Source organism: Mytilus galloprovincialis, chromosome 1 (genome assembly GCF_965363235.1).
Source record: "Mytilus galloprovincialis chromosome 1, xbMytGall1.hap1.1, whole genome shotgun sequence".
Taxonomy (NCBI): Eukaryota; Metazoa; Mollusca; class Bivalvia; order Mytilida; family Mytilidae; genus Mytilus; species Mytilus galloprovincialis.
The window spans coordinates 110,441,380-110,455,893 of record NC_134838.1 but is presented as its reverse complement, the minus strand read 5'-3'; the positions used below and the strand labels follow the sequence as shown (position 1 = coordinate 110,455,893).

The 14,514-nt window shown below is 31.9% G+C and overlaps 1 long non-coding RNA gene across 1 annotated transcript; it reads left to right on the top strand.

The window, feature by feature from the left end:
* The first annotated feature begins 9,905 nt into the window (after positions 1 to 9,905).
* LOC143054458 (uncharacterized) lies at positions 9,906 to 11,092 on the top strand. Its single transcript, XR_012971696.1, has 2 exons — positions 9,906 to 10,045; positions 10,630 to 11,092. It is a non-coding gene; the product is annotated as an uncharacterized LOC143054458 (long non-coding RNA).
* The last annotated feature ends 3,422 nt before the right edge of the window (positions 11,093 to 14,514 follow it).

Below are 14,514 nucleotides of genomic sequence, written 5' to 3'. Positions count from 1 at the left end.
ATCTTTTGAAGTAATAAAGGCATTGTTTCCTTCCACTGCAAGCCTAATAGTGTACATGATGGAAGAGTAATGATACCGTCAGAAAGTGCAGAGAAAATAATGAGATCAAGTCATGCACACTAAATGTTTGAAGATGCAAACTTCAAATGCCTAAATCATTGATTATATGCGGCTGCATGCAGATGCAATGACAAAAGAAATCAGTAATGACGAATAGTGTTACGACACGACTGCTCCGTCTACAGAACTTTGAGAATTCCAACATAAATACGTCAACCAAAAAGTAATTTGCAAAACCATTTGTATTGGCTTGTGGAAGAAATAGACATGTTATGGCATTAAATTGCTTGTAAAACGAAGGATTACAAAATGTTAATATTGTGTTGGGTGCATGACAAATCATCTCTCATACATTTCGGAGGTACACCAAGATGACAAGTGAAAGAACCAATAATTTTTTGATTCATAAACTTGCAAAATTGCGTAGTTTTGACATGTATTTTTGATCAACAGACATTTTGCACAAGCAGAATGCCAAGCAAATGTATACGTATGGACCGACAATTTTCCATAGATATTTCTCTATATTTCATCTTTTTGGACAAATTTAAAGATAATATTTCTTTTTAACAAACTGTTACAATAATGTGTCAATTGTAGTTTTTGTTCTTGTTGATTATTAGTTTACCTTTTAGCCTGGTAAGTCTTCACTTACTAAATGTAAGACCAGTTGCAAAAGTTCGTTTCGATCTTGCAACAGAATATTGTATAATGTTATGCATGCAATACGTGTTTGCCATCTACATTGTTTTGCAACATATGTCTAATAAAACATTTAAAAAAATTAGTGCATTTGGGGTTGGAGTTTAACGAACTATGAGTTAAAGACGCAGACTTTGTTTGATTAAGTGTTGTTGTTTAATTAAGTGGTCATTACTCGGTCTTTTTCTCTGTATATGAACATGTATAATAATTCATTAATTTAATTGAAATATATTACATAATAGTAAATTTCATGACAAAAACAATACACGAGTTTACATCATCAGAACATGAGAATGCTTCACAACAACAAAAATAACAAACAAACAAATAAATGTGTGACAAGTTTGCTTCTTCTGGTACAAATGTACCAAGTTGATTGAAAACCAACAAGAAATTACCTGTTTTACATGAAATATATACGCAAGCAAGTGATATAGGTAACTCACACTTTTGCATGACACTTTACAAAAACGTTTTCAGCCTACTATTTTCAAGTCTGAATTGAAGCGTCAGTTTTTATTGTTTCTTTTTCCCAAGTGCGAAAATCGTGTTCTTCTCGGTAAAAATCTGATACGAGTTTTACAATAAGCGATAAATAGGAGAGGCCTGAGTGTCGAGTGCTGAGATTATTTCCAGTATAGACAAATCGTCTATACCCGGGACAACTTACCATATCAAAATTTATTCAGATCCTTGCCCATTATATGGTATCCTCTTTAAATAATTTCTATTTATTGTGTCCTTTGATTGCTGTCTTAATGATGTAGGCCTATCCTTACCATCTCTTTTTCTTGGAAATGGGACACTGAAGTTAACTATTGTTCACTTTTATGTATATTTCTGTAGGTATAATATTCCAAATTTAGGTTCAGATTCAACTAAAGTTTAAAAAAGATATTCATGGCAATATAGTAATTTCATCGTAGATTTTTAATTTCCTATTTCAACATTCCTCGAATAACACGAATGTAACGACATATGTTCTTCATTTCGAATTTAAAATGGAAACTATCGCAAATAGAACATATATAATAATATTATCGACCAGACTCATTGAACTTGACAAAAACTGATGTAAAAAAAACCTCACAGATATGTTTGTTTTACATTCTTGAGATCTGTGTCTTTATATTTCATTATTTATACTGTGCTAAACGTTTATTAAAAAAATATCTAATAAACCATCTCTAAAAAATTTGAATTGATAATATGGTCAATCAGAATAAAACCATATAGATTTCAGATTGGGAAATAAGAATATAAAAACTGTCACATTTTTCTAAAGATTAATATCTATTCAATAAGATTGAGAATGGAAATGGGGAATGTGTCAAAGAGACAACAACCCGACCATAGCACAGACAACAGCAGAAGGTCACAAACAGGTCTTCAATGCAGCGAGAAATTCCCGCACCGGAGGCGTCCTTCAGCTTGCCCCATAACAAATATATATACTAGTTCAGTGATAATGAACGCCATACTAAAAATAATCAACTCCAAATTGTACACAAGAAACTAAAATTGAAAATAGTACAAGACTAACAAAGGCCAGAGGCTCCTGATTTGGGACAGGCGCAAAAATGCGATGGGGTTAAACAAGTTTATGAGATCTCAACCCTCCCCCTATACCTCTTGCCAATGTAGAAAAGTAAACGCATAGCATACCAATACGCACATTAAAATTCAGTTCAAGAGAAGTCCGAGTCTGATGTCAGGAGATGTAACCAAAGAAAATAAACAAAATGACAATAATACATAAATAACAACAGACTACTAGCAGTTAAATGACATGCCAGCACCAGACTTCAATTTAACTGATTGAAAGATTATGTCTTCATCATATGAATATCAAGTACAATCCTTCCCGTTAGGGGTTTCGTATCATACCCTCATAACTTATATGAGAAGAACATAACCCGTGTCATGCCACCAACTGTTTTTTTTTTTAATAAATGTGTTTAGTTCCGATGCAAAGACCCTATTAGTGAATCAATATTAACGCCAAAATATCCGATGATAAAATTGAGTAAATGAAAGTTATTTTACATTTTTATACATTAAGAAATAACTGAAAAGTATTTTTGTACTTGTAGACGAGTATGTATATGCTGAGTTATAGATATTTGCCAATGAATTTAATTGACATAAAATTTGTAATAAGACTTCGGGAGTAAACTGTTGTAAAGTTATTAGAATCATATTCAAAACAGTGTAGCTGTAGCCATTGATTGACGACCTTAATTTATCCCATTGACTGGGGCAGATTAGGTGAACGTTTGTCTGTAACTACCGCTGCTCACTATGTACATGTTAAAGACACTTAATCTTTGGGGTCACAAAAGGTTCTCAACACCTAAATAAAGTAATAAGAAAAACTAATCAGGAATAACACGATGTTTGGATTTGCATCAATAATATAAATCAAAACATAAAGTTATTCCTGAATAATTTTTCGAATTATTTTAATATTAAAGGCGTTAAGAACCTTTGGTGACCCACAGCTTAAATTCTATAATAAGTAAGTAGTGAGCAGTGGTCGTTACAGACAAACGTTCACATAATCTGCCCCAGTCAATGGGATAATTTAAGGTTGTCAATCAATGGCCACAGCTACACTGTTTTGAATATGATTCTAAAAAGATACTTCAAATGGACATCCAAACAGTCGACAATAAACTGACAATGCCTTTAAAAAAGGAAAAATAAAGACTGAAAACAGCATACAAAACAACAACATAGAAAAATAAAAACTGAACCCTCCCAAAAACCGAAGGGGATATCAGGTGATCTGGAAGTGTAAGCAGATTATGCTGCACACGTGACATCCATTGTGTTAATCAATACAACATAAATTTTCTTACAGGTCTAGGTTTATACATTCAAAACAGTCCTATACAAAAGACAATTACAAAAAAAAAAACAAACAAAAAAAAACAGTTCAAAACATAGACATTTTTAAAACAAGGCCAAGTTCGGCTCATGATAACTATCAATATAATTTTATTTTTAAATAAAAAAATTACATTTATTTTGTCACTTGTATATGGATTTGTATGTCCTTCAGTATAAAACCAAACTGATATTAAATGAACAGTCAGATCGATCTAATGGAGAGTATTACAACATTTAACAGTATAAACCAACATAATTTTGACTGAACAGTCAAAGTATAACATTAAAAGGATATGCACTGAAATAATCTGTCTAACAAAAAGTAAAATCACAAAAATACTGAACTTACAGGAAAATCAATTCGGAAAGTCCATAATCATGGCAAAATCAAATAACGAAACGCATCAAAAACGAATGGACAAGAACTGTCATATTCCTGACTTGGTACAGGTATTTTCAAATGTAGAAAATGGTGGATTAAACCTGGTTTTATAGCGCTAACCCTCTCACTTTGATGACAGTCTCATCAAATTTCGTTGTATTTACATTGATGCGTTAACTAAACAGACACAATAAATAAAATAGTCAAAATATGGGTACATCAATCATAATCGTGTAACAATGTTAAAAGGAACCATTTAACAGAACACAAAAACATCTATCTACAAACACATTCATTGATTTATGTGTCTGACGTCAGAAAATTTAATACGTCACACAGATTTGTCGTACAATGTGCATACAAAAAAAATAAAATTTACATATCCTATGTTATCATATAGGGTTAAAAAATCAAAAGTATGTAGGAATAAATTTCAGAAATAGACTGAGATTGAAAATAGTCCAAAAGTTATATATAGAATTTATAAGAATCCACAAATAGTTAATTAAAGATTCAAAGTTTACCAGCAAAAAAAACATAAGGATATTCAGTGAAAACTAAGGGTGGTCTAACGAAGATATTTGCAAGGTTCTTCAGTATAAAACTAAAATGACATTCATTTAACAGTTAGGACGGTTTATCGGAGGTAGCTACAATGTTTTTCAGTATAAAACCATAAGGATATTATATGAACAGCCAAGTCGTTCTAACGGAGAGAAGTTCAATATTTTACAGTATAAAACCAAACGAATACTCAATGAACAGTCAGGTCGATCTAATGGAGAGTGTTGCAACATTAAGGATACAACTGATACAAGAAGAACTGCTTCATGCCTTTATTTTTTTCTTTCACAATATTGACAAAGATGGACGACTTCACTTTAGTTTTCTATAGTATGTGTCATGTGTACTATTGTTTGTCTGTTTGGCTTTTTCATTTTTAGCCATGGCGTTATCAGTTTATTTTCGATTTATGAGTTTGACTGTCCCGCTGATATCTTTCGTCCCTCTTTCACACTAAAATCTATGACAAACGCGATGATTTCAACTTCTCAATGTCCTTTTTCTCAGCAGTAACATACCCTCTGCTCCGATGTATGGTGTATACATATCTCATATACAATTGAGTTATGTTCGTTCTTGTTTACACTATACTTACTTCATATACAGAAGTGTGCTCTCTACGCAGAAGTTGCTTCAACAGAGTTATGAGTAGGAAAGATTAAAAATGACACTGCGTAAAGTTTATGAACACCAGGAATGGTTGATCTATACGATGCGTCTGTATCTAGATTAATTAATGACATTTTTAACACGTCTTAAACTGTGGTCTAACATCTCTGTCTACTAAGTACCGAACGTTACCTATACCCGAATATGACTATATTACTAAGAGTGAATCTACATTGCTATGGGACGTTTCTCGGTATTTTGTAAATCCAATTCATGTATTTTTTTAATGGTTTCGGTTGAATAATGTGTTTATGTGGTATCGTGTGTTGTCCAATTAATTCTAAAATCATCATTGTCGTTTTCCCGAATATGACTGTTATACTGAGTGTGAATTTGCATTGTTGTGCGGCGTGTCTCAGTGTTTTGTACATTTAACATTCATATGGTTTCGGTTGGATAAATTGTAAGGTCTTTTAAAATGTATAGATGGATATAGAAAATAATTGTATAAAATTTTAGATTGCATTGTCAAAAAACTGGAGGTTTTGTCAGTCATTAAACCAGGTTCAACCCAACATTGTTTCTTAAAGTGTCCTGTACCAAGTCAGGAATGTGGCAGTTGTTATCAAATAGTTAGTTTCTATGTGTGTGGGCGTTTAGTTTTGTTGCACTTCGGTGTTCCTGTTGTTCCTTTGTTATCCTCTTATAGCTCATGTGTTTCCCTCGGTTTTGGTTGTTAATCAAGATTCGTTTTTCTCCCAATCCATTTATGACTTTTGTACACAGGTATACTACTGCTACCTTTATTTAAAATAAAAAAAAACAAAAAACAAAAATTATAATCAATGAACAGTCAGTACGGTCTCACGGAGAGATTAAAAATGTTTTGAAGTATAACACCAAAAGGATATTCATTGAACAAATCTTTCTAACTGAGAGAGTTTCAATGTTTTACAGTATAAAACTATAAGGATGTCCAATGAGCAGTCAGGACGGTCAAACGGAGAGAGTTAAAACGTTTTATAGTTTAAAACCAAAATGACACCTTTTAGCGGGTTATTTTTTTTTAATTTATTTTTGCTTATTTGGCAGGTAAGGGGAAATCGCGAAATTAAATTCTGCGAAAGTTGAATCGATTCTTTCTAATAACTATAGAGAGTTTTGCAAACTATTTTACCCGTTCGTTGGACCTATAATGGTTTATGTGAATTTGAACAACATAAATGCAAAAGATCATAGTTCACTGACTGTCAGATGTTAATTAGTTTATTAGTTACATAATAAAATGATTTATGTTTAAGAGTGTAAGGTGCTTTGTCAAGTTTTTTTTTATCCTTATTCATAAGTGTTAATTTTTCTAAAAGTTGTAAGTCACTCATGATAATTTTTATAATCTATATTATACATCAAGTCCGGTCAATTCGTAGCTACCAGTCCTAATATTTTTTACAAAGTTTGTACGAATATAAAACCTGGTGTAAACAGTGGATAACTTGCAAATATTTTTCATTGTCCCAATTTATTTCTTGATATTTCACTCACGAATATTGAGTAAGAGATGAAATTATACGTCAATCAATTTATGAACTTCGAACAGCGGTATACTACTGTTGCCTTTATTTGAAACGTTTGGGTGCTGATTCTTTATGTTAAGAAGTGGTCTAGTTAAAAAAAGGTCAAACATTAGTATCTCTGAAACTGACAAACTCTATTTTAGACCCACTTAGCATTGAATTGTCCATATTTTAAGTTAGAGCTAGCTGACCTTTTTATAATTTTAATCTTACTTGTCGCAATTGTGGTACACTACACAATAAAAAAACTTTTTGAGATAGACCAGGTGCGATTTTTTTTTATACTTTGAACTTATCGTATAAAAAAATGCTCTACCAAAAAACTATGTTCTCGGGCCATCTGTATACAAATAATTTAGTGCCGGTATTCTTTTGATGAACTCTATCAAAATATAATCAATGAATTAGACTTCTCGCGGGTAAAACAATCATTTAACCATAACAAGGTACTTGTTTGTCAATTTTTACAACTTTTTAACTGCAACCAATTTTAATATCCGATTAAAGAATTCGCCAAAATAAAAACCGCCAAAATTATTCTTTTACTTTGTTGTCCCTAAATTGCGAAATTTAACACCCAAAAACATAACCCGCTATACGGTATTCACTAAACAGTCTGTACGGCCTAAAGGAGCGATTTACAACGTTTATCAATATGACACCATAATGATATTCACTGAACAATGGGATATGCCTTACAGAGAGGGTTCAAAAGTTTTACATTACGAAACCAAAAGCATATTTAATGAACATCCAGGTCGGTCTATGAAAGAGAGTTGCAACGTTTTCAGTTTAAAATCATAAGGATATTCACTTAATAGACAATTAAGACTAACAGAGATATTTAAATAGTTCGCCATTTTAAAACAAAAAAGATAATTTCTAAACAGTCAGGACAATCTGACGGAGAGAGTTTAACGTTCTTGAATATAAAACCATAAGCTTGGATATTCATTGAACAGTCAGGTCGGTCTAACGGAGAGAGTTGCAATACTCTTCAGTATTAAGCCATAATGATATTCACTGAAAATCAGTACGGTTTAACGGGAGAGAGTTACAATGTTTTACGGAGTTAACTACTTACTGACAGCTTGTCATCTTGCATTAGTGCTTGCCCGTTTCTGAGTGTCATCTGTTAAAGATGTATATTTTGGTTGATATTTTGTTTGTTCTGTTTCATTAACGTTACCCCTCTATTATTTTTCGTATCTATAAACAAACATTTTATTTATTTATATATATATATTTGAATACATAGTCACAAAACCTAAAACCCTGCTAACTTCTGTGATATAATAACTATCAATCAGAAGGTATACGTACTGTTCTGAATACATTCGTGTTGTTTTCTGCAATACATAGATTTAATAGCATCTCTGAAATGCCTGTTTCTATGTCCAATAATAATGGCAGTGACAGAAGAATTCACCGCTACCGGAACGTACAGTAACTGAGTGAATATCCATCTAAATTTCTCCGGTAAATTGGGGTCTGATTCTAATGCGAAAACTACCAGTAAAGGAATCCAACATACAGCTGATATACCCGACAATAGAAAGACAGTCACAAAAGCTTTCCCCTTTTGTCTTAATTTACGGCTTCTTGTGTGCCTATGCTGTACGTTTTTAAGTAAAACATTTATTTTAGCCGCTTGAGAAAGAGCTGTTTTGTAAACAATAACATTAATTGTTACAATTGTCGTTATAATAACGATGCCACTAACCTGTTCTGCAATACTGAATTCAAACGGAAACACATCCAACACACAAAGATGATAACGGTCCCAGTTATTCTTTAATATGAATGGAATAACGGCATATGACAGACCTACCAGGTATGCAAGGATGCTGCACAATATAACATGGCGAATTCGGATCCGGCCATGAAAGTGAGGGTAGACGATGCACAAAAATCGCTCAAGACTCAGAAGTAGAAGCACCAATAAGGACGTGAGTATTCCTCCAAATATACATATAAACAAGCCCATGCACACGACTTTCTGGTGAAAAATATCTCCTGGTTCTATTGTATAAGTAGAATAAAACGAAATTCCAACAGTTATAATTAGATTTGTAAATGCAAGGTTAATGACAAGCATATCATGTTTTGTCCGCAGGCATTTGAATCTCATAAACACAATTATAATTATTATATTGAATAAACACGATGAAATAACACAAATCGTCAATACTGTAGCTAGTGCTGCTTCATAAACAATGACAGTTTTCAAATCTGTGTCATTATACAGTTCGGGTAACGAAGTGTTGTTGACGCTATGTAAGATGTTCATCTTTGCTTGTCTTTCATCAATTGTTGTGCAGAGAATTTCAAACACACTGTTGATATCGTTATGCTTAGTACAAATTAAAATCCTTTTGAAGATGTCTGTTCATAACAAAAAATAACTTCAAAGTTTAGCATTTATCTTTGCAAAATGTTAATTTGAATCACACAAGAAACATATATCCAACCTTTGAGTTCATATGAAAAAAAGAATAACAATTAATGACATGTTAATGAGGCATGACAGCTTAATTGAATAATCATTTTTTCTGTCCTACATTTGTTGTACACAAAAAAATGTTTCTCGGTTTACCTTATAGGTTTATGATGTACTTTAAAGTCTAAAGAGTTTTGAAAAGCCTTTCTGTTTCAAAGTAACGGTAATTTCCTAAGATCATTTGAGGTCAGCACTGGAATTATTAACATAAATCACGATTAGTAAATCCGTTTATCATTCTTTATGATTAATATTCATGTGGCGTGGTAATGTTTCAAATGAAGTGATAATGATCCTATGAAAATGGCTCCATAGACAGAGGATCCTAGCAGATAGCAATTGTAGATAATGTGCATTTATTTGTCCGTCTTTAATCAAACTAATTGCTTGAAGTCAGATAAGTCCACACCAATATGTAGGAAAGCCTCTTAACCTTACCCGATGGCTACAACTATTTTTTCAAGTACGACAATTTAAGCCATTACAAGTCGTAATTACATAACAAGTTTTGGCAGATAGAGACAACGTAATGAAGTCATAACAAATTCTTTCTTGTTTACAATTAAACACTTCATCCCTTTATATAGTCACATTCACAAATTATGTCATATTTTGTACATCGCATGTATTTTTTCCGTGTAGTAACACAAATATTAATATACTTTTGATTAAGGGTTGTACAAAGTATGAGAAAGTTATATGACCTTGATGTACTAGATTAAAGATAAGTTGGACAAGCATAACGAAACTGGCGGAAAGGTACGTTGATAGTCAAATTTATTTTTATCTTTTAATTTGTCAATTCGCAACTACAAATTGTTAAACTGTATGGAAATATTAAAATGAGTGAAGTAACTTGGAAATGGAGAAAACAGAGCCAATAAAATATATAAAATGAAAATAAAACTTTATAAATTGCGTGAGTTTACTTCGATTTACAAGTAGATAATTTTCACCAAACAACGCTCAATGAACCTAATCATTTGAAAACCTGCGGTGTATGAATCCCTCAAAAGTTAACGAAGATGTACCTGCAAAAATGCACATAAAAATGCACATAAAAAGGATCACCAACGTCATTAGCGGATAGATGCACTCGTAAATGTAGTTGATATTTGGAAATTCTGTTTTTTTTTTAATTAATTGCTTTCATAATTTTCTAATATGTATGAGAAAAGTGGTCAAACATAATTATATAAGTCCATGGTTATTGTGTGCTGCAATGACGTGAATGATTTGTACAAGAATAACGATTTTCACAGTACTGCCTTTCATTATAAAATTGTATCTACAAAATAGAATCTGCGACAGAAATATTAATATTATCATTTTTTATTATACAGGATTGGTAAGGAAAGAAATGAAATGAAAAAAAAAATGTATAATGGTATGCGTTCGAGGATCTTTTCCTGGATATATCTTCATTTGAACGCTTATAACGGGAAGTTTGTAAGTCAAGGATGTATAAGAACCGAAACATTCGAAGAGCTATTTGACCAAAAGGACCTACAAATTATATTCAAATACACCCAAGGTCAACATTGCTTGAAGGAGTTCAAACGTTATATTCTCCATATTTTTCAAATTCATTAACGTACAATTTAAAAAAATGTCTGTCAGTTCAGAAGTAGTAGCAGCGATTTGACCCTGTACAATAGAAAATGAAAAGAGTACTTTATAATTTCATGCAATCCGAATTTCACGATCTACCTTCCACAGGAGCGCTAAAAATCAGTTACACAGCGTTTTACAAAATATTGTTAAAAAATTATGTGACCTTGCAATAAAGTTTTTAATAAAATAAAATTTTGTGAATTGTAAATCAAGTATGTTAGAAAAAATAATAGATATCATTTTTAGTTTTAGCCATGTATGTTATGTTAAATGCTGTCCAGGTTTCCGCACGTCGTCATTTCGGTTTCTGGACATATCTTATGACTATAAACAAAATTATTAACAAACTTTGTTGATAAATCTATATAGGGACCTCCTGAAGTCACTAGGTGTTTATCTTTTTAATATACTATTGAGAAAAGAAAAGGTTAAAAACAAGTCAATAAGACATCAGCGCTTAACCAAATGACACAACATTTCCAATAGACATTTAAAAGAGGTAACTATACGGTTTCAACAAGTGTCTACACATTGTGTCAAGCATTATATCAATATGAAATACTGAGAAGAGATTCAACATAGATCATCAAAGACCATACAATTTGTCATTAACATACACATGTTAAACATATTTCATTAGTGGAAATTAAAATAAAAAGTCGTGAATATGTTTTACCTGTGGAAGACATAAATTGATGCAAGCTTGCACTTAAAAGATGTATCTGTTTTCCATGACTTCAGGGCATGCGACATAGTAGCAGGCAAGGCCATGTTTAGTATGCATAGATAACTAGGACAAATAGTATCTTTGATTAGAGTGAGACGCTCAAGATCATTTCTTTGCCCTTTCTCTAAAAAAAAAGGGAAATTTTCAAACTCGTGTAAAAGCCTAATGATAGGAAAAATAAAGAGAACATAACTCTAACATATTGTCATGTTATTTTTATACGAAAACGTCAAGAAAAAATGAAAGAAAATATCATTACTTTAGACAGTAAATTGAGACTCCATGTTCTGCTATATAGATGATGTGATCTCAAGAATTATAATGTCAAGTTTGGTGATTGTGTAGATCATATCTGAACCAGTGAACTAAATAAAGGATACATCAAGAAACTGTTTATTTAGATTTAAAGAGATTTGGTATGATTGCCAACGAGACAACTGTCAAAAGACGTGCGTGTTTACAACAGTATTATACCACATGATCACAAAGATGAGAAACATTTATAGCGTCTGGCCCCGAAAACATTTTACTTGAAAATCACAACATTATTTTGACATCTTAGGTTAAGATATTTCTCTTGAATGTGTATGTCTATCTTTTTTTTTTTACATAAATGATTTTACAAATGAAATCAATTCCTTGTATATTACAATGCATCTAATTGCGAATGAACCACTCCAGAACCTGATTAACAACCAAGCAGGATTTAACAAATCATGTAATTAAAAGTGTCCTGTACCAAGTCAGGAAGATGGCCATTGTTATATTATTGTTCGTTTCTGTGTGTGTTGCATTTTAACGTTGAGTCGTTTGTGTTTTCTCTTATTTTTGAGAAATTGAGATAAGACGTGGCACGGTACTTGTCTATCCCAAATTCATGTATTTGGTTTTCATGTTATATTTGTTATTCTCGTGGTGTTTTGTCTGATGCTTGGTCCGTTTCTGTGTGTGTTACGTTTCGGTGTTATGTCGTTGTTCTCCTCTTATATTTAATGCGTTTCCCTCGGTTTTAGTTTGTTACCCCGATCTTGTTTTTTGTCCATGGATTTATGAGTTTTGAACAGCGGTATACTACTGTTGCCTTTAGTAATCAACTATTTTTAATTTTATGTCTGATGTAGTGTGTATACTGTATATTTATGTTTTGCAAGTAGTGAGACTATAATTAAAATATTTAATCTGAATTGTAATAAAAAAATACACTTACCGTTGTGATAGTAAGATGACGATTTTTATACAATTAACTGATTTCACAATTTATTTATGTCTTCTACCACCATTAAAATTAGCATCAAGCGGCGGATACTCATATAATGCATTTGTTTAGTTCGTTCCAATCAGTATAGAGGTATTCTTAGAAATAGTCATAGAAAAAGATCACAAATTTGTAAGTGATAAAAAGGGGAACCAGAGGAATGAATAGGTTTGAAAAAAGGTAAAAGTGAAAGATAAATGTTTAGTAACAGTTGGCGATCTGTTGAGTACTCATTTAGCCTAACTGGTAGACGAGCGGTATAATGTAGGATTCCAAGTTCGACCGAATCGATGCATATGTTATATTTCGAAAAGAAAGAAATCACATATTTATAATTAGAAGTATTTTTCATATTAAAAAAAAATAATCTACACTAACGACCTTGACATACATCTTCTTATCGTAATAAAAACGGAACCCTAAGGGCACTATTTATGCCATTGAAACAGATTTTACTTCTAGACATTGACCTTTTAGTAAATTTATGATAAATGTGGGGAAAACGTGTTTTAACAAATATTAGAATTACTTAAACAATTCAATCACATCTAGTCATCTTCAATCGAATTAGAAAATGTTTGAAGCTAAATCATAACTCTAAAATAGAAATGATGAACTTTTTCTTTTTTAACCAGATTTAGTAGATGGTTAATTAGTTTTATTGATATTTTTCTTCCACCTGACAACTATCTCTTTGTTTAACTTCCTTCCTAATTGAACAGACCAAACAGCTACACCAAAACACTTTGCCGAAACCCAATCAATGTTTAAAAGAGCTGGTACCTAACACAACAGAATGAAAGAAGCTAAAACTGACTGACAATGTCTTCAATTTTTCCTCCAAACAGACAGATATATCACAGATGATAACAGATATGAATCGTTTCTATGGTTTCTTTGAAACCAAAAAGGTGATGGTTAATTGAAAAAGTATCAGACATGACATTTTGATATAGATTATACATAATATATATTATATACATTTTCTGGTAAAGTACAAATGAAGTAAATACAAGGGTTAACAAAATGGAAGCAAAACTCAAAGTCAGCCGCCATACGACCAACAGAAACGTCAGGTTACAGAGGTAGTAAACGGTAAAACTTTAGGAAATAAAATGTTAACTGCTCTTTCGTCGGGGTGTTGTCTCTTTGACACATTACCATTTTCCATTCCCAATTATATACAGCATTTCAGCACATATAATATATAACTGAAGACCATCTTTTATTATTATTTTTGAAATAGACACTTGTTTTGGTACTTTTTCTTATTTTTTTGCTAAAACACCGATGACCTTTTACAAAGTTTGAGTGACATCTTCAACTTCTTGAAAATTGTACTAGTTGATAACAGTTATCAAAGGTACCAGGATTATAATTTAATACACCAGACGCGCGTTTCGTCTACATAATCCCCATCAGTGACGCTCAGATCAAAATAATTATAAAGCCAAACAAGTACAAAGTTGAAGAGCATTGATGACCCAAAATTTTAAAAAGTTGTGACAAACACAGCTAAGGTAATCTATTCCTGGGATAAGAAAATCCTTAGGTTTTTGAAAAATTCAATATTTGACAGGATATTTATAAAAATGACCATATAATTGATATTCATGTCAACACTGAAGTGAT